Source organism: Triturus cristatus, chromosome 6 (genome assembly GCF_964204655.1).
Source record: "Triturus cristatus chromosome 6, aTriCri1.1, whole genome shotgun sequence".
In the NCBI taxonomy this organism is placed as follows: Eukaryota; Metazoa; Chordata; class Amphibia; order Caudata; family Salamandridae; genus Triturus; species Triturus cristatus.
Window position 1 is genome coordinate 307,552,339 of NC_140589.1, and position 21,338 is coordinate 307,573,676.

Consider the following 21,338-nt stretch of genomic DNA (forward strand, 5'->3'; position numbering starts at 1 on the left):
GGTCACCCGAGCGGATTGAGGAAATGCAGACAAAAGTAGGAGACTTCTGGTAGAACTCCAAAACACCACCTCAAGATGGAGGGCAATGATTTGGGGTTTCCCCAGCAAAGCCTTGAGGGGCCTGGATAGGCGTGAGAAGAGGGCTCAGATTTGCTTGGAGCTGGGGAACCAATCAGCAGCCTTAGGTCTGCTGTCCTGGGGGTAGGGATGGGACTGGGGAGCTGCTCCTCTATTCAGAAATCTCCTAGGAGACAGACAGGCTCAATCCACACTTTGGACTTATGCAGGTAAGGGCCTAACAAACCTGTCCTCCAAAAATACTGTTTGTATAAAACTTTACTCACTCTCCTGGCCAAAATACAAAGTGCACACTCCCTATTAAACACAGTTTAAACAGCTCACAGCAGATTACCGCTGTCTCAGAGCACCCTCTGATGTAGAATATACCTGTTGCTGGGGGGAAGGAGGGCTGGTTTCACTGACTTGTTAACATGAAATGGTGGCTGGGGGTGTACTGCTTAACATACAGGTCTTAGCACAGAGCAAAGGAGAAATCTGGAGGGAAAAACTGATAGTCATGGGGACTGAGAGGTAAAAACGACAGAGTTTGGACTGCAAATCCCACAATTCAACAGGTTAAATGGAAGCAGTCACGGGCAGGAAAGACCAGAAGTTTAAACACAAAAACAGGTGATAAATTATGCAATCACAGGCAGGTTAAAACTACAATTTTAAACTGTAACAAACATAGGCAAAGAAAGTTAAAGAAATATTGAAAAAAAGGATGATACAATCGTTTTAAAACTTTTTTAGGAAAGAGACAGCACTAGTCTGCCTCCTTACCACTTCCTGGACTATGCTCACTACAATCTGAGGCACAGGTAGGCTGCAACTCACAAGATAGAGGATAATTTATTTCTGCAGCCAGTTTCAGCAAGGAAGCACTACTCCTAGGTGAAAGGTCACCCAAGCGGATTGAGGAACTGCATACAAAAGTAGGAGACTTCTGGTAGAACTCCAAGACACCACCTCCAGGTTCTTAGCCAAGGACAGGGCCACCATGCACAGCACCAGCATGACCCCATAGAGATACTTCCAGAGATTGCAGGACATCCTCCTGCTGGGCATGGTCCAGGCAGCCCCAAAACACAAGCACACAAAGATCCCAACAATTCCACGGGCTCCTCCGGCGGCGTTGCGTTTCCTCCACCCAAAAATGTTACACCTGCATCCGGCAGCCAAAGCAAATAGTGGTCTGAGGCCAGAAGCGTCGAATCACAGCACACGATTAATGGATGCGAGCAGCGCCCACCTTCAGAATGCCCTGCCTGCGGGCTCTAGATGGGAGCGATGAGCAATGTTCTGGGATGGAGTGGAATGCGAGAGATGGAGACAACGAGTCTGTGGAGTGAGGCCGAATGAATCTGAAGTGTGCAGGGGTGTTCCATGTGCAATCTACTGCAGGGCGGACCCCAGAGGGTGCCGGAAGCGTCCTGCCTGCCCCACGCAAGTAGACAGATCCTTATTGTACCGCAGGTATCAATAAGCAAATTCAGCAAGAGTTGGTAGACAGTTTGCTCCCCACTAAGGTCATGTGCTGATACCAGGTGATGTGTAGTAGTCATTGTGTGTGATGAAGTTGTGTGCTAAATGTGTTAGATCCCTGCATTAACCTATGGCTGTCCTGTTTCATGATGTCATATTTCATTAATTCTGCCCAGGTAATCATTTATCCCTTCTTCAGTTCCCTTATATCCGGGTGGTAAGGGAACATTTTTCTCAAGGACATCCAGATCTGATGTCTGTAAGTGTTAAACACTGCCCCATCATGCTGATTATTGGTCAGGGTTATTGCTGGTATGCGAGCTAGGGCAAACACAGCATTAGTCTGGTTGCCTATCAGGCTACTTAGTAGGCTTTAATGTCCCCTATAGAGAGTGTGATGCCTGATGTATTCTTTACAAAACAGGTTACCCACTTCCCTGCCCCCTAAAGTAGGAACGGAAACTTAGTCCTAAGCCCTTACTTGTCCACCTGGGCCTAAAGGACATAAAAAATCCCTGCTGAAGGGGTAGTGGGTTTGTTTTGACTTATTTTTTTCCACTTCGTGGGATATTGCTGCATGTGGAGGAAGTCCCAATCTGGGTTACCCCCATGCCTAATGCAATCCTCTGCCATGGCCATTTCTTCTGGCTCAAAGACCCTTGTAATGACCATGGCCTAGAGTTCCCGCCCATTGGGCTAGCAAACTACAAAAAGGGTTTACATAGAATTTGCCTTCCTTCAGTGCAATTATCTTATTTTGAGTGCCGTTACCCTTCCCGAGTGCCCGTACCATGCCATTGGTTGATTTTGGAGCATCAAGATTCAGAGAGAATCAGATGACCTTGCCTACTGATATTCTCATCTGCCCTATATCTCAGGGATTTGAACATAGATGGTGGTCTGCTGTGCGGTGACCGTAGGCTGGCGAGTCGCCTCTCATCATCCAAATCGTGCTGCCTTCACTCTGTGTGCCTGGTCGCACTTCTCTCTTCCCCAATCAGGGTGCAGGGAGTTCTCCTCTCCTCTCCTCTATGTGTCTCCTAGCTACATCCCTGCATTTGGATCTGCCTATCTTTGTCCTAGGCCTTTCTGTGGTCTCCTCACTGGGTGGTTTTTTTGCCCCCTGCAGCTATGCCTTCAATTCCTTACACCGGGGAGCTAGAGCTTCCTTCGTCGCCCAAGCTTGTGGGATTGCTAAATGGGATGGATAAGAATCACCCAGATGGCCACCCTGTTGCATTGGATCCTAGAGGGTCTGAGATCCAGCTCTGCTGTGGTACGCTGGCAGTTGGTTTCCTGTGAGGGGTGACCTTGGACTGGGGCAGGCCTTGGGTATGTGGAGTAGTTAGGGGTGAGGTTGATTGAGACCCCCCCAATATCCATGGCAACCCCACTTTCATGGGATCCTTCTTTAGAGAGTGGTTCTTCCAATATGGGGGGAATGCAGTACCCCAAGGTTGGTGTTGCAGGGGTTGCCACACACATGCCAGTCTATGGAAGAGGAGTTGGTGCTGAAGCCTCAACAGGAAGCTGAGCTGTGGGGTCCTTTACTATGCTTTTTTCAAACTAGAGTCCAGAGGTGAAAGGTTGCCTCCCTCCTTTCACTCTTGTATCGTCTATGTTTGGTAATTATGTGTGTTCTGGTATGCTCATTTATTTTGGGACTGAATGTTCTCTCCTTAGGCTAGGGGTATGTGGTTTGCAAGTGCCGATCTTGGCAATGTTTACTTATTTTTGCCTTTTTGTTGGGGAAGTCTCCCTACATGTGCTTCATAGAGGTGCACATTTTTGTGCCTTGAGGGGCCATGATAGGGGTGTGGGTCCGACCCTGGTTGGTGGTTGTGTGGGCGTTCAGTGGTGCTGTGGTGGTCTGAATGGGCAGGGCTTGGAGTAGCAGGTCCACAGTGCTCCTTTTGCCGGGAGCTTGTGACTAAAAACGTGTGAGGAATAAGTTAGTTCACTTTCCAACCAGAGGCAATACAATGGCACCTAAAAAGCTCTTTTTACATGCATAAAATCATAAACATTTTCAGAGGTAATAAAAGTATTTTGGCTTTACATTAGTAATAACAGAGGGCAGAGGCCGATGACAGGATAGAAATTCTAGAGATATGAGAGAGAGAGAAAATGTGAGGGGTAGGGTTCCGAGGTTCAGGATTCAGTAACATGGATATAATGTAATTCACAAGGAGAAAAAAACTGTTGCTCGTGCACAAGAGAGAGCACATATGTGCTGTGCAGAAGACTATTTTTTTAAAGGGCGATGCACACAAGAACAGATAGGGCACGCATTACAAAATGCATGAAGTAACCCTCATTGAATCACGTGCACATAGAAGAGGTTTTTTTTTATGCATATTTATATAGCGCAAACTCGACCCGAAGGTATTGGAGCACTTTACATGAGCACAGCTAGTGTGCGCATGACCAGAATTCACAAATAAAGCAACCCTAAAGAATAACATGCACACAAGAGGACACTCTTTTTGAGGGTGGGGTTAATAGTGTGACAACAATCAAATTATGAGCAAATAGTCAATACGCACAATAGAACGGAGAGTGTGCATATTGACCAGAATTCACATATAAAGCACCCGTAAACAATAACACGCACAGGAGAGAACATGCTTTTTGAGAGTGGGATGAACAGTGTGACAACAATCATATTATGAGCTAGTAGTTAATGGGCACAAGAGAGTAGACAGCATTATTATTGACCAGAATTCACTAATGAAGAACCCCTAAAGAATAACGCATACACAAGAAAACACATTTGTTGAAACTGGGTGAACAATGTAACCATTTGTAGAGTGTTTGTTATGTCAGCCGGGGCGCACCCATTGAAAGAAGAGTGCAAGCTAGGGCTTGGTGTGCAGCTGGCGCATAAGAAAAGCAGTCTACAAAGGGTGGGGTGAACTAGTCAGGAAAACTCACAGCAATGAAAACTGCTGATTAAGATAACAATTAAAAGCAATGCATAACGACTATGTGACCTTGTTAAGCAATAAGCAGGCTCATCTTGACCACACACAATGATAATGCAAACAATGAGAATGCGCTTCAGCAGTGCAGGCTTCTGTCCTTCAGACAACAACGATGTTGACAAAGCCAAAGCGCTCCTGTAGTCTAGTCTTCCCTCACTCAGACAACAATGATGTGGACAATATCAACATGTTCCTGCAGCACAGGCTTTTCTCATTTAGACAGCACTCATACCTTGTTCATATGGCATATATGTAAATAATTACCTTAACTCAAGGGCACTATTGTCTAGAGTTAGGCCTAGTCTCCAAGGTATGCTGTCTCTGATCTGAATTCTAAATGGTTTACCCCGTTTTTCTTTTTCTCCTCTCAAAACTCCTTTCAGATACAAGCGGTGTTAAGAAAGCTTGCGGTTAACTAAAAGGTATGAGGTTGAGGCTCATGCTCCTGCATGCAACTCTGATCAGGAGTGCTGGGTGAAACAATTTTTACACTCAATGGTATCTCCAGGCCACTGTGGTCAGGAGTGCAAAGGGAATGTATTTTTTACATTCAAAGAGTACCTCAGGACCACTATGATCAGGTGTGCTGGGAGCCTAATCCATAGTAGATAATAATACAAAAAAGTAACTCCAGGCCACTCATATATATGAGTGCTGGGTGAATCTATTTTTACGCTTACTGCTTCTGTTTACCACACTATGCTGTTCGTATTATTCAGGAAAGAAAAGCTAATTGCTGTGTCTTACTCATTTCAACTGCCACCAGCTGATGGATGTAGCGCACCACAGGCTGGTAGGCTTGCAGTAAAGTGAGGTGCCTGCCGCACCTTTTCTTCAGAAATGCATGTAGGGTGGGCTCAGGCACCTGAATCCCCCTGTTGCCAGGCTGCAGTCTGCATATCCGCCATGATAAGCTCCTAACTAGCTTGCTCAATATTGAAAGGAAGATCTGACTAGCAAAATGGAGAACAGTGAGGCTTGGCAATCAGGAACAGTTTAAGTTCAATTAAACAATAATAGCTGGGAATAGCAGCCACAACTCTTACAGCTACATGATGGAATTCAACTTGCATTAAGTATATTGCATACTGTACAGCGAGAACAATAAAGAAAAGCTTATACCCATTTTAGAAGGAAATTATGGTACAGTAGACCATAAATTATGTGTTAGATGCTTGATCCCAGCCTGATAGAAGGGGCTATATATACCAACTGGAGGTCACATTCTGAGGTGGTCCAGGCGGCCATGTGTTTTATGTGTGTGTAATCTAAGGTGCTGCTTACTACTGGGCATTGTTTGAGCTTTATCTGATGAATGCGACTGGCAGGTTTCTTTGGTACTGTGTTCTCAGGCCGGATGCAGGCCCTTTGATGAGCATTTGTTTGTGTTTATGATTGTGTGCGTCTGATTCGTTTTTTAAGCATTACATCCTTAGGCCATATGGGATTTACTGCTACAGTCTTCCAGGTGTGTTTTGAGACGGTTCCATATCTGATATTTGCATCACAATAAGCGCTAGGGGTGATCAGAGGGTAGCTTTGTTATGTTGATCTGATAATGGGTGACTTTGAAACTGAAGGAGGGTTTTATTGTGAATTTGGGTACACCAGGCTCTGTGGTGTGCTGGACTCCAGAAAGCAGGACCTTTTATAAATCGACCTTTTATAATATCTCAGGAGTACCAACATTTCAGCTTCATTTGCAGTGAAAGAAAATGCCCCGGGTGTGCCAGCCTTTGCCATCCTTGAGAATGAGTCTGCATCCACCACAAAAACCACTTTCTTGGACCAGAGCAACAATGCAGAACACAAAGGTCGTATAAATTCAAAAGCCAGCATGAAGTCATGAACATACAGTGAGACTGAATCACCAGAATTCTCAGGGTCAAGGCATCAAGAGTTTGCTGAGAATACTACTAGTAAAACTAAGCCTCTTTGACATGGCTAAATAGTATCCAGTAGGACCAAGCTTTAGTGGAAACAAAAGATTACTCTGGCAAAAACAGTGCGCCTAAAACTGAGGGTAGTGTCTTTGACCCAACATCAATCCTTGTACAAATACTGAAATTCACCCTAAGCAGCCCACTGCACCTGAAATGTATAACAAGTAATGTATGTTTGTCTGAAATAGGACGTCCATCAAAGCAAAGTGGAGAGATGCATAATAGGATGAATCAGCGCCAGCTCCTCCATTAGAGTGGAGTGGTGCCACCCCTGCCACCACCCGCAAATAAAACCATAATAAAACGGAAACCCTTTTTAATCCCCCTGGACCTGCCCACAGGACTCTGTCGAGTCTTGGGGGCGGGTCCAGGGGATTACACTGTGGTGGGGGAGTGGTAGTGCAATCCCTTCTCTGTGCATGAGGGTTTGACTGGTCGTCTCAGGTCTGCTAAACACTCATGTGCAGGGAAGCTTTCTCCAGCCGCAGCTGCGTTGATGGGGCTGGAGGAAGCAGGCACAGGGTCCCAGTCTGCCTGGGGGCGCAATGTCCCAGCGCTCAGGCCAATCCTGAAGCAGCTTTTATGCATCGTCAGGATCAGCCACAGTGCATTCTCGGAGCCTGTGCACTGAAGAAGGAAGAGTGTGACGCAGCCGGCAGCGGCGATCCCTCCTCCGGTCTGCCCTGTCACTTTGGCAGGGGACAGGCCGCTAATAAGATGAATGTAATATGTAAATTAGGTGACTCCCCCTCTATAGTGTTGTAGTGAAGCATGTGGAAATGAACATAAATGGGAGACATGCCTAGTCACAGTGAACATAATGCGAAGTTTGAAACCGCCTATACAGTATGGCGTTCACAGAAGTGAAAACATTTGCATAGCAATTGTTGTGTTTCTGTATCCTTGAGCCTGATATTCCTTTTATTCCACTGGCTATTCCCCTGTAGGCTGGATCCCTTGGAGGACAGTTTTGAAAGCCCAGGGCCCTCCTAGTGCCTCTGTCGCTTTCCCCAGCTCTCAGGGATGAATTGCTGCAGACACAGGAGACTTCAAGAGAAAGAGAGTGAGGGAGGGAGGGGAAAGCTAGAGAGCAAGCGACCAGAGAGGAGCGAAAGGAGAAAAGGAGAGAACATGGAAGGTTGGAAGACAAAGAGAGCGGGGCTGGTTTGAGCATTTTTGCCAGTGCTACTTTTGGTTCCCCAGTCCTGCACTGTCTGTGTCAGTACCTGGAGTACCCTCATGGAATCAAGTCTTTTAGAAGGCTATTTGTTGCAGAATTTGCATCTCTTTAACAAAGGTTTTTGGCAAAAGGGTGCCTGTCTTTTAATCATCCTGGAGAACCCTGACATCTCATATAAATTACCTTGCCTTCTCAAGAGCTAGGTCTGCTCTTCAGGAATTTATTTTTTCATGCTCTGTGTCTATATGATGGAAACACATGCTCAGGTACATAGACATTTTTATGTGCTACTGGTTTTTGACATGCTCGTTTTAAAAAAGCAGTATAGCCTTCCAATGCAGTTCATAATGTTATATGATATGAGCAATGGTAATCCATGTAAACCCAAACCGATTATAAATGTGTGCCCTAACAGCAATGTATGTTATGCTTATCTGTTGTCAGATACAGACATGCATTCATCTACGTCCTTTATTCATCTCTATTAGAAGTAAAGCATTTTGGGGATTTTTTGTTCTATAGAAGCATTTGTGATAAGCGAGCTTGTAGGCACAAACTTGTAGAGGCAGACAGTTAAAGAAAGAAAAAGCTAGCACAGAAAGAGGCATAGGCAGAGGGAGAGATACGAAAATGTGACAACGATAAACAGCAAGAGACGGATAGTGGTGGGAAAGATTAATTGAAATGAGACTAAGGGAGATCACCTGCTTTACTACCTTTACTGCTTTACTGTATTTGAGAGGTCTCAATTTCTGATTAAAAAAACATTCCTAAAGGACAGACGTTTGTGAAGCGAGCTGAGCACTATCATCCTGTTTCCATGGCACAACATCCGGTTATATAGTGCTATCTCATGGAAAAGGAATGCACAACATGAAAAGTCCATCACATTGACCCCTTAGAAATCACTCTAAGGGTGGGATGAGTTTTAAGAGACCTGGTGTTGCAAAGTCATCCTTGTGCCCTGGGCACCCCCCATGTATTTTTGATGACAGGTACTGGTTGTAACTGTCTCTGACTGTCTCTGGGCTCTGCCTAACCAAGCCCAGGGCCGGTGCTATGCTGTAAAGACACTTAGAATACAGTGAAAACCCCTACATTCACTAAGGTACACTATGGACTAGGGTACCCCTATGATTGTCATGACCTCCCCTATAAGGCCCCTGTACATAATAGGGCAGGGGGATCAAAACTACCTTTAAGTTCCTAGTATATAATAGGGCACTGCTGAGGCCTGAGCTTAGTTGAAAAGCAGCTCTGTGTTGCAGGACTGATTTTAAAATGTAAATTGTTCCCAAACTCGACTTTGATGTTTTGGGTACTTACAAATTATTAAACCACAATGTTGTGACATATTAGGTATCCCCAGGGTCTCCTCTAGGTGTCCTAGTGATGGAGGGGTCAGGTATTTCTAAGGAGGACCCTAATAAAATAGGTTTTATGTGCCTTGGGTTTAGTGAAATTGCACATTTCTCACCCCACATTGCAGCAAAGTGCTTCCCAAAATTGACTTGTATGCAAGGAGCACTGTGGAGTGAGGATCTGCAACATCTTTACATATTCAGAACCCCTAAAGTCTCCCCTATGTATCCCAGGGGTGTTGGGTCCTGTAGATATAGGCTGGATCCTTTTAAAAGATGTTTCATAAGCCTTGATGGTGGGAAAATTGCCTAAGCCATTTCCCCATTGCAAATCCCCAGCCACATAGGTTAAAATGACAAGAAGTTATTGAATGATTACTAACGTCAATGATGTCACAAAATATATCATTCAAGGACTTTTATAGAATGGTATTTATACATCCAACAATATGCTATTGTTTAATTTATCCTAAAATGTACAGACAAGAAGTTATAAGACTTTCTTGTCTGTAACCCAACATTCAGCCTTCCAGTGGTCTGTTCTGATTGGTCATAGTTAGGTGGATTAGCCAGGCTGTTTTGATGAGGTGATAAGTAGCCCCTGGGCTTAGAGAGGCATTCTGGGAGGGCAGGGTTCTGCTACATAGGAATGCCAGAGCAAGGTAGTGGGCCGTAAACAATAATCTTCAGACAGGCAGGAAAAAACAGTTTAATTTACACCCTACTCTTTGAACTCAGCCAGATTGGAGGATTAACGAAGGAATGAGCGGATGCAAGGGGGAGGGCCAATATGGAGCTGAGCCTTCTTGATGGAGGGCTTAGCCATCTCTTGTCTCTTTGCTGAAAAATCAGCCATGTTGAATTTTGGAGACATTTTGCCCTGTGGGAAACTATAGTGCCACACTTTGGTCATATGGTCATACTCTGGGGTGTTGCCCTTCACTTCATTGGACAGGAGTGGCCTCCTGCTTGACCCAGAAAACTTGGAATAAGTATCTGAGAGGGGCAGAGTCTCTCAGATCTGCTGCTTGAAACTTAAGGGAGAAGAAGGGTCCGTGCTGGAAGTTTGATTTGCACCAACCAGACCCTGCACTCCGCCTGAATGCGTCTGCTGCACAATCTGAAACTACAACCCTGTGGATCAAACCTGCTTCAAAAGAACTAAATAGTGGACTCCCTGCAAGCTACAGGTTAACAGAGCTCACCTGGACCATCAATACCAAGAATCCGCAGCCTGGAGTACTAGCAGTGGATTTGTAAGGGTTTGGTCCAAGTGGATAGTAGGAATTGAAGACCCAAACTTTCAAGGACCATCTTGTAGCTTTCAGACCCTTCAGTAAGTTTTGTACACTTTGGGACTCTCAACTGAGCTTCAGGAAGAAGTTCCAGAAGTTTGAATAAGTTTGGAGCAACTTTGGAAAAAAGCTCCATAACTGGACCAATTCAACCTGGCCAGCCAAACCGGCGACACTCAACCAGAAGCAAGCCTTCCGTCCAGGTTCGTTCCACTGAAAAGCTCCAAAGGTCCGACTTCCAGAGTTGGACCGGGAGTTGGTGGAAACCCAAGCCGTTGAACCCTCATCAAATCCGGCTCGGTGAAGAGCATTGAGGGACCCCATCAGAAAAAACTCCTCAAAAGATTCTAAGTGCAAACGTAGAAAAGGTGACCAGGACCAACCGTGAGAGTCAAGCTGTCCACCTTCAACCGTGAGCCGGTTTGGATCTCTGGTTCAACCCACTGGAAATCTCCGGAGGTCGTACTTCCACAAGTTTGAGTGGGAGCTCGTCGCAAGGCAATCTGGCAAACCCTCACTGAATCCGAACTGACTGAGAGCTTCGAAGCACTCCGGGAAGAAAAGCTCCAGAAAGGTTTTTAGGTCAGGAGGTAAAAACTTTGACCAAGACCAACCGCGAGGGGTAGCCACTCAGGGCTCCATCGCGGTTGGACAGCAACTTTGACTTTGTCCTGGTCTTGAATGACCAGATGTCCCAATAGAAGCCATAGCTTTCTATGTGCTATATAGTACTAAATCTTTAAAAAATCATATCTCCGGTTTCCTACATTAGATTGTTTTTGTTTTCTTTTCATTTTTAAGATACTAATATTTCCTATTTTTGTAAATTGGTGTTGGATTTTTAGTTTGTGTTGTGTCTTAAATAGTTACTGAATTGGTGTTTTTAAATGCTTTACATACCTGTTTTTGAAGTTACGCCTGTCTGCTCACAGCCAAGCTACCAAGTGTTGAACATGGAAATAATTTTCTAAGACCTATTTTGAGCCATATATTGTGTTAGTGGTCTTATTGCCAGTAGTAGATACATATTTACCACTACTAATAACCCACTTTCCAACACCTGGCCTTACTAATTAAAATTATAAGTGGTTAACATTTTTTTGACATGCACTAGGATACCATACAAGCTAGCATTTTCGGCTGTCAATACCCATATAATGCTAAAATAGCCCATTGTCCTGGATGTCAACCTATTACTTGATGCCCAAGGGGAGAAGTGAGAATTAATATCCAAGGCTTCAGCTTTCAGGGTTGGATATCTTGTGGAATACCGTGTTTTATAGAGTGAGTGAGTGAGTGAGTGAGAGAGTGTGTGTGTGTGTCTCTCTCTCTCTCACACTCTGTTCCTCTAATAATGCATTGGCTGCACATATTCAGGATCATAAACAGCATTCCCATATCCATTAGGACCACCCTAAAACTACTGCATTATAGGAAAGGCAGGAAAAACATGCTTTGTATTATTGAGGGTTGATTCATCGTGAAGGTTTTCAGTGAAATTCACAAAAATATGTTTATTGCCTTAATTTTGATTATCACCAGATTAAGGTTCTATTGGTGCACTTCATTTGAATTGGCACTTTTTGCCACAGAATCAATTCTTGTTTAAAAGCAATTCTACTGCTTTCAATGCATAATTGTTTTTGTCCATGATGCTAGTATACGTAAAGGCCTTCTTATCATCTTAGTACTGGGAAAGTGAGATGATATTTTAATTTGACCATGGTTAGCAAAGATGAAGTTTTGAACCAAGTCACAGAAATATTACAAGGAAAGCCCTGAATTGAAGGAGCTCAGGGTACCTTCCAGTGGGATTAAATTATGTGTATAGGAAGTGTCCGACTTCCTTGGACTGCATTAAAAGAGAATTACAAACTTCCTAGTTCGGCCTAGTGCTAACTCTTTCTCTACTGTTATCACTTGTCAGCCATTTAGGCTGCGTCATGGATTAGTCTCTAGTGAAGAACAGGTAACAGGCACATGACTTTGGTTGACTCTTCTTGTTGGGCAGTATATCTGACGTCCATGGGCAAATAGACAATTCTTTGGTCAAAAAGCTTTTCCTAACTTTGTTCTAGCTTGGAAAGATCATTTCTGCAGCAAAGCAGCATTAGCTTCCACCTTCCTAATTTATAGGGCCCAAAGATCCAGTATAAATTTGAGTGCCTGAAGCCAAACTTCCAAACAACAGAGGTGTTTCCTCAATAGGTCCAGGATAGAGCCAATCTGCCACACAATCACACCTTGCTATCACTTGTCTAAGCTGACTCTCTAAACAAAATGCTTCCCATTGGAAAATGTTGGAAATGATTTATGTTTCTCTGATATGGCAGTAGATGTACATTGATTGAACTATAGCTGATGTAAAATATGAAACACCCATATTACTGTTTCATATTAATCGTTATGTGCAAAACTCTCAAATGAACAGTAATGGTGATAACATTGTATATAATTTATCTGAAATTACTTACAGTCCTGAGGAATTTCATGAAACAAGAGTTGGCTGTTTCCTTTGCAAAACATGCACATTAGTAAGCTAAAATGAGGATTGTGGCAATTGTTTACAGAAAAAAGGAAGTATGGATGGTATATGAGAAAAATAAATATTTTGAAAAAAAACAAAAACAGTGACAGAAGTTTAAATTATAAAGTTCCACCAAATACTTTTTGTTCACAATTATGACAAAGATTGCTTTCAGAGATGATTAGGTAACTGGATAATCATGCCCATTAATTGTTTTCACTCTATCAAGACGTATTGTCCCTTTGGCATGTGCAGCCTGTATTTCCCCCTGGACATTACTAGTGAGACATAGGTTATTTGCGAAAAAGCATTGGTACAATTAGTTGATAAAATATTGATAACATACAGTTAAATTTTAATGAGAAAATGTGGGGAAACACTTAAAAAAAATTACATTAAAGCAAAAGGATAACCTATGTGTGCTAGAATATGAAGGAGAAAAAAAACATTTAAAGTACAATATAATAGAACGGTGAAAATGACCATCTTTTGCATGGTATTTACCTGGATTGTTTGCCTTCTTTAACTCAAACTATTTTTGTTGGCCATAGGACCCTGCATGCTTTACTCCTGCTAAACAGAGGTAAAGTGTTTGTGCTCACCCCATTAAACATGGTAAACAATAAAATTGGCATACACGTAGTTGGCACATTTAATTTTCTTATAAGTCTTTAGTGTAGAATACTACATGTGCCTCGGGCACATAAATTAAATGCTGCTAGTGGGATGCAACACTCTTTACAGCACCCACTGAAGTAGCACTGTAAAACATGTTTTCAGGCCTGGCCTTGCAGCATGTGTGTGCAGTTTTTAATTGACATTTTGACCTGGCAGATTAAACCTTTGCAACATATAAACTTTCCAATTAAGTACATATAATTCATCCCAAGGTAGGCCCAAGTGTCCATTTAGCAGGATCCATGATTTTTTTTTTTTTAAAGTAGGACATTTATATTTAATGCATTACATGCACTGGCAGTGAGTAACCTACACAATCGTTTTTCACTGTGTTAAGACTGGCCTTCCTTCAAAAAAACACTGGTTTACATTATAACAATTTATAATGTTCAAATTCAGTTTGGGAGCAGCCACACCCACGATTGAAGGACTCATTTTAATAGTAATGTAAAGTCCAATTTAATGGTCAAGTCAGATTTTATATTACGATTTTAGAATTGCACTTTTACAAAATTGCATTTTTCTGCCTAAGCCAAATGTGCCTTTTTGCCAGTGTTGCCTGACTGATAATGGCTCGCCAGTGGTGTTATCAGGGATTGTTCTGATACACTAGAATACAAAAGGCTTGGGTGCGGAGAGATGCTTTTCATCCTCGAGGGAGTTGTGCCCAACCCCTTCCTGAGCTTTAAAGGGTGTCTGCCCTGTCACTGGCAGATGTAACTCACACCTGGCTTGCCTCCCTTTGTCTTCATAGTCTACATGGATTCAAATCCAGTGGAATGTGGTAGCTGCCCCAGATCCCGGGTTGGAGTGGCCACAAGGGAGGGTTTAAACATTATTATTTACACACATCTGACTCAGTACAGGGAGGTCTGACCAGGGGACGGATGGTTCTGCTGTGTTGGATTTAGGTAGAAAAGGGTACTGTTGGCTACAGGAATTCTACAAATGTTGGTAGGGTCACCCCTGGGAACTTTTACCCCGTAGGTTAGGGAGTGACCAGAAGTTTCTACAAACCACAATATTGGCAATGGGCAGAAAAATGGAATTCCCAATCCTCCTTTCAGAACACTCCTGGACCTGTGAAGAATCAGAAGGACTGCCTCGCTGTCTGAAAAACCTGAATGAAGACTGGACCTGCTTGCCTTACACCCAGTCCCCCGTAAGTGACTCCAAGGGTCAGTTGGCCAACCTCCTCTTTGAGCTACAACGACACAACAAGCTTGTAGAGGTCTTTCCTGCAACTGTTCAGTTGACCAACCAGTTCCAACTGGACCTGTCCTAGACCCTGTCGGCCTCTACTAGAGTGAGTTCTCGACCCCCAAGTGCTATCCCCGAGGTCCTGGACCCTTGGCTGGTGCCAGGGTGTACTTCTCCTAATGTTTCCTGAAACCTGGGGCTTGGGAACATTTTTCCAACATTTGCTCTGAGAACTGGGGCTAACCTGCCAACCCAGTCCAATGAAGGTGCATCGCCCCTGGGCCAAAGATTCAGGTTGCTCCAGCTACGTTCTCCCCTGCAGTAGTGTTAGAAATGGGGGTCTCTAGTTGGCAGAGGTAGGTACCTTTGTCCAAGTAGGGATCCTTGCGTCTAGTCAGGGTAAGGGGGATACAAACTCTTGATCACCCCTACTCACCCCCTTGGAAGCTTGGCACGAGCAGACAGGTTTATCCCAAATGCAATGTGTATAGTATTTGTATCAACACTCACAGTAACACAGTGAAAACACCACAAAAGGACACCACACCAGTTTAGAAAAATAAAGTATCTTTATCTAAACTAAACAAGACAAAAATGACAAAAATCCAACATACACAGTGAAAAATATAACTTTCAAAAGGTTTCAAGAACTTGTTCCATAGAAAACTATGGATGTGTGACTTTTCACCAAAGTACCTGTAGATGCGTCAAAGTTCTCAAGCCAAACAGCCGCAGCATTGGAAAAGAAAGAGATGCGACACTCCTGAGACCTTGGGGAGGTGATGTAACAGTCCCGCTGCACGCAGAGGAAGGGTTGCATCGAATCTGGTCTGTACGGGGAGTGATTTGTTGATTCTTTGTGACAGTTCCAGTCCGCGGGTGATGCGTCGGAAGAACTTGCCGCACAGGTACGATGTGTGGAAATCCAGGATGCGTTGGCTATTGATGTGGCGTCGTCGAGCGGTGCTCCATCGGTCCTCTTCAGGAGGTGTGTTAGGAAAACAGCCGCAAGAAGAGTAATGCGTCGATTTCTGTAGTTCTTTGAGTTTCTTTTTGCTTCCAGCCCCCAAACAGCAGCAACAACTTTCAGAGGCCAAAAACTGCCACAGGCATCTCTTGGCAGGCTAGAACTCTCTGCAGCAGAGTTCAGGGGAACTGGGGGTGAAGTCTTTGTGTCCCTGAGGTTTCAGAACAGAAGGAGAGCACACTTCAGGCCCTTGGAGATCTCCATCAAGCAGGGGACACATCACAGAGCAAAGTCCTTCTCCTTTCCTTGGCAGAAACAGCAACTGCAGGCCAACTCCAGACACACAGCTAGAGAAGTAATTCTCCTCAGTCTCTCCAGCTCTTTTCCTTGGCACAGGTTCCTCTTGAATTCCAGGAATGATCTGAAATCTGGGGTTTTGGGTCTGATACTTGTAACGGATTTTGTTGTAAAGCCCTGCATTGTAAAAGTTAATGCTGAGTAAATAATGCAGGGTAATGACATGCATAGTAAAAAATGCGGGGTAAAGTGCCCTATTAGATTCAAGTAAAAAACGTCAACTTTCTAAAAGTGGCCTTTTCTGAACTGCAATCCAAAACACAACTTCACTAAAACATGTGTTTTGAAATCGTGAGTCCAGAGACACGAAATTTAGTTTTTCTATCTTTTCCCAATTGCAAGCTCCACTTATAAAATGCTACAATGAATCTCCAGTGTTATCCTATCGGAAAGATAGGCCTTGCAGTAGTGAAACGTCAATATAAGAGTATTTCACTACCAGGACATGTAAAACCTAAAAGTACAATACCTACCTTTTAAGTACACTACACTGTGCCCATGGGATGTCAAGAGCCTATTCTAGGGGTGACTTATGTGTAATAAAATGGAAGGTTTGGGCATAGCAAGTAAGTTAACTTGTCAGGTCGACATTACAGTTTAAAACTGCACATACAGGATCTTCGTGGCAGGACTGAGATATGTTTAAAGGGCTACTTATGTGGTTGGCACAATAAGTGCTGCAGGCCTACAAGTAGCATTTGATTTACAGCCCCTGGGCATTTGTAGGGCACTGTACTAGAGACCTATGGGTAAATCAAATATGCCAATCATGGATGAACTAATTGTTATTATATTTACAGATACAGAGCACATGAACTTTAGCCCAGGTCAGCAGTGAAAATGTGCACAGAGTTCTACAACCAGCAAAACAATGAAAAACAGGAGATTAAAAGGCAAAAGGTTAGGGGAAACCATGCCATGGGTGCCAGGTCTAACACAACCTCATTATTATTCGTGATGTAATTCAGATTGTGACCTACTATGATTCCGAATTTGAAGAATTAGTAGACAGACTGTTTCATAAAATTCTTTACTTTCCACACAAATACTGGTTGCAAATTGTGCATCTATCCCATGATACAAGTTGAATTTATACATATTGTTTTTGAGCTGATAGCTTCCTTGGAGAACTTCTTTGTATCACAGCGTGGAGACAGATCTTTTTTTCTTTTTATTGACCCAGTTGTCAATATTACATTCTTCTTGCATGGCATAGTATTTTCACTTTCAGTTTGTACTATACATGCACACAGCATTTCTACAAGTACATCTGCATTTTACTTTGGAAACAGTATTTGAGGAGGAAAGCATTATACACAGGAGCGTAGCTTAGTGTTACACCCCCCTAATGAATGTACATTCTGATAAATAGTTTGATACAGGTGCTTTTAGTCGGGTATTGTGAGATGTCAGTTGGATTTCACCAGAGATGTTTACATAATGAGACAAACACGCACATACACTCTCTAGCTCTCTGTTTTGAAAGTCCTCATAACATTGGTTATTATAGAAAATATTGTGATTTCTCTCTTATTACTCCTACCTTCTTTATTTCTTTCTCTTCCCACTGCCCCTTAGATGTACTGGAACATTAGATGCCAGCCTGATTGTCAGAAAATCTGAAGCCCACACCCCCAGCCTTACTGACCAAGGTACACCCTGTTTGAACATTTAAAAGATATAGTGTCTTGGTGGATGACTGCTGGCCAGGCCCTAACTCAAATAATGGAGAAGAGTTGTGAAGCAGGTTTTGTATGCTGAGACAGCATCTGAAGGAGAGGATTTTGATTTTAATTTTTCAGTTGATGGAGTTCCATCTGATGATGACTCATTTTCCTGTAAAACTGAGGAACATGCCCATGGCAGTCATGGTGTCCCTTTACAAGAGCAATTTGTGCAGCTGAGAGATTGCTGCAGGGTAGCCTAATCAGGAGTGCACAAAGGCACTGCACCAAGCATATGGAGCATGCTCACTTGGCATTTCTCCAGATTAGCTCACCCATACATTTGCCCATTTACTACAGATGTTGGATATAAAATCAAGTGTGCATTTGTTGGCCTGTTGCCTACTACCATCTTTTCCTTAATGATGATTTCCCAAAGGAAATTGTACACCAAACTAATTTGTGTGCCAGTTTCTGATGGAATATGGAGGCACTTTAGGACCTTAGTCTAGGTACACCAGTGAACTCTGACGTCACTTAGGGAGTTTCAAATAATTTCTGGGTCTCACTCAACATGTGAAAAGTGAATAAACCAACAGGACTATCCTACTGGTCTAATTGTAATGTCTGGGCAACATCCAGCTTAGCACCCATTACAAGCAGAGATAGATTTTTGATTGTGCAGCATTTGCTGTAATTCACTGATCTTTTTGAAGCATTTCCCCAGAACCAACCAGATGATGACAGGTTGTTCAAAAGTTGGCCTATGGTCGAGTATTTTTCTGCCAAATTTTCAGAGATTTATACTCCTGGGAAGAATATAGCGGTTGATGAGTTAATGATCCTATACATGTTACAGAATCAAGGCATACATATTCTGGGAATTTTTTCATAGCATGGACTAGACCCAAAGGTATCAGAGCGCTTTACATGAGCTCTGTGTTACAGACAGTCTCATTCATTTTACTTATTTTTTGTTAGGCACAGGGAGATTAAGTGATTTGCCCAGAATCACAGGACGTTGAGCGTCCCTGCCGAGACTCGAACCCGGTTCCCCGGCTTTGAGGTCAACTGCTTTAGCCATTAGGCAACATCCTGTATGTAGCATAAGAGTATGTACAGGGAGGGTCTCCACAATAAATCCTGCAGGTGCCCTTTCAGATTGGGAATTAGTGAGAACATTAGATGGGAGATTGCATATTCACTCCTTCATAAATGTTTTAATCTTTTTGTGGTAACTTCTATATGGGACTTAGACTTCCAGCAAACTGTACAAAGTTGTCTCTGTGTCTTACAGTGCAATTCAACAGCAACACAAAAGAGTCCCTCAGGAGCTTGCTCATGCTCATAGCAGTGTGTTGTGTTGAAACAAACTGCTTCCAGTCAAAGTCTCAGATGGGGGAAATATATATTCTCATTACACTTCAAAATAAGAGCACTTTTCTGGCCACAGTTTGGGATCAGTTGTCTGACCTCCACATGTTTAAAACTAAAACAGCGATATGATTAAGCATTCACTAAAGACATGAATTCTCTCTAGTTGAAACATGTTTCTTGTCTTATGTTGACTAATGTCCGGACTCCATTTTGTATTGTCGTGTCTCCATGTGCTCAGCACGAGAAGAGTCCTACCTCTTTGCTAGTTGTTCTTGTAATCTGCCTAGTAACAGTCTATAAATAGCTCCTTTGTCCGTCCGGCGCATGCCCAGACTTGACCACATCTGTTATCAGTTAGTCCTTGCTTGACCATGTTTTCGCGGGCTCAGGAAATTAGTTACTCCGCCCACATATTGATTCTGTATCGAAAATGCCCATAAAAGGTAATGAATTTCGCTTCATGTTGTATCCACCCACTTATGAGCCCCTCTTTTGTGTATAAAAGGGGACCATGTACGCAAGTTCTTTGTGCTACTCTATGCAATACTGAAGAGTGTTGTATAGGTTGTAGGACCACCCTTAAGGGTCAATAAACTCTGTCTTTGTACTTTGCAGTTTCCGTGCCAACTTCCTTCCAGTTTTTATTACAGGAGAGCAAACCCTTGTACTCTGTGGGCCTAGCTGGGGCCTGTATTCATCAATTGGCGCCCGTCACGTGGGGCTCATCGGCGACTCGGATGCTCGAAGGACTGGTCGTGACGAAGGTGAGGAATTTGGCCGGGGATGTGATCACTGCCAGTGGCGTCTTTTAGCCCTGGCATCCCGAGGTTTTCTTCCTCCCCTTCCGAACTGACCTTCTGGGTGGCGCCGGTCCTCGACTGAGACCTCTTCTGTCGGTTTTGCCGTGACAGCCGTTTGGGCGAATTTTGGAGCTTGGCAGTTGGAATCTGGATACTCTTGATTGGTAAGAACCGTTGTACGGTACTTGCTCCGAGTTTTGAAGCCTGGGTTGGCTATTTGAGTTTGGTTTTGTGATGACCGGTCATGCTTTGTATTGATTACTGTGAGAATATATGCGTTGCAACACATATAGGCAGGTAATGTGGAGATATTTCTCCGGAGCTGTGTAAATTTGAACGGCACAACGTTTAAGTGCCATTTTTGATAATACTGCATATTTTGCATTATTTTTGAGCATGCCTGCTTTTAGCGCACTCCGTAAGTGGTGCTGCTGTTTTGGAAACCGGTTAAACCTCGAGGAATCTGCTCCAGCCCCCCCAGAGGGGACTCCAAATAGGGATATGTATGTGAAGCATGGTCTTTCTTCTATAATGTACAGCACAGTATGGAGGAAATACACCAAAAAGGATCCTGAGTTGCGCTGGCCTTTGTGTGGATCATTTGATGTGCGTTAGATTGAGTATATGGAACAGTGTATGTGTAAACGGCGTGCTCGGCAAGACATGTTTGAATGTGTACGGTTATGGGTGAAGGAAGTGCGTGAGCAAGAGAAACGTGAGAAAGCGCTGTTTGATAAAGAGCAACGGAAGAATGATCATGTGCGAGCACAGGAAGCGAAGCGTCGGGAGGAAAGAGAACTGGCGGAGAGGCAAGAGAAAGAGCGTAGGTTGCAAGTCTCGGGTCAATATGCTGTCCGCCAGCCACTCTATCCTGTCCTTACTAATCTTGAAGATGATTTTTATTTATTAGATCGTTCTCCGCCTCCTTATGCTGGCACGTCGGCCTCGAGATCGCAGGAGTCTGGATTGGTTTCGGATAAGGTAGACACGCGGTCTATGTTGTCAGTCGAGCGTATGAGTGAGCTTCGGAAAATTTCTCTCCGTGCACTTAAGGGCAAGTTATCCCTCACTGAATCGTTGGACTCTTGGGAAAAGTGGCAGGATAGAGAGAAGTTGTATTTTTTTTTGGGACACTTTTCTGATGAAGTGATTTCTGCCTTTCGGAAATATTCAGAAGTTTTTGAGCCTGATGATGTAGTATTAGATGCTAAAGCATTGCGTAACGGTGTTTTTTCTCCCTCTAAGGCACCTGATGCGGTTCGACGGCTGTTTGCATTACGGGACGCGGCGAGTGACCTTAAGGAGAGAGCGCGCCAAAAGGCAGGGGAACAGGAGCAGTTGAATCCACGTGTCGGCGATGACCAGTCATCTACCTCCCACTCAGATAAGAGCGAACTAGTGCATGCTAAACCGATGCGAGAGGCAGCACCTTTGTATGTTCCTCCTAAAGGAGCGGGAAC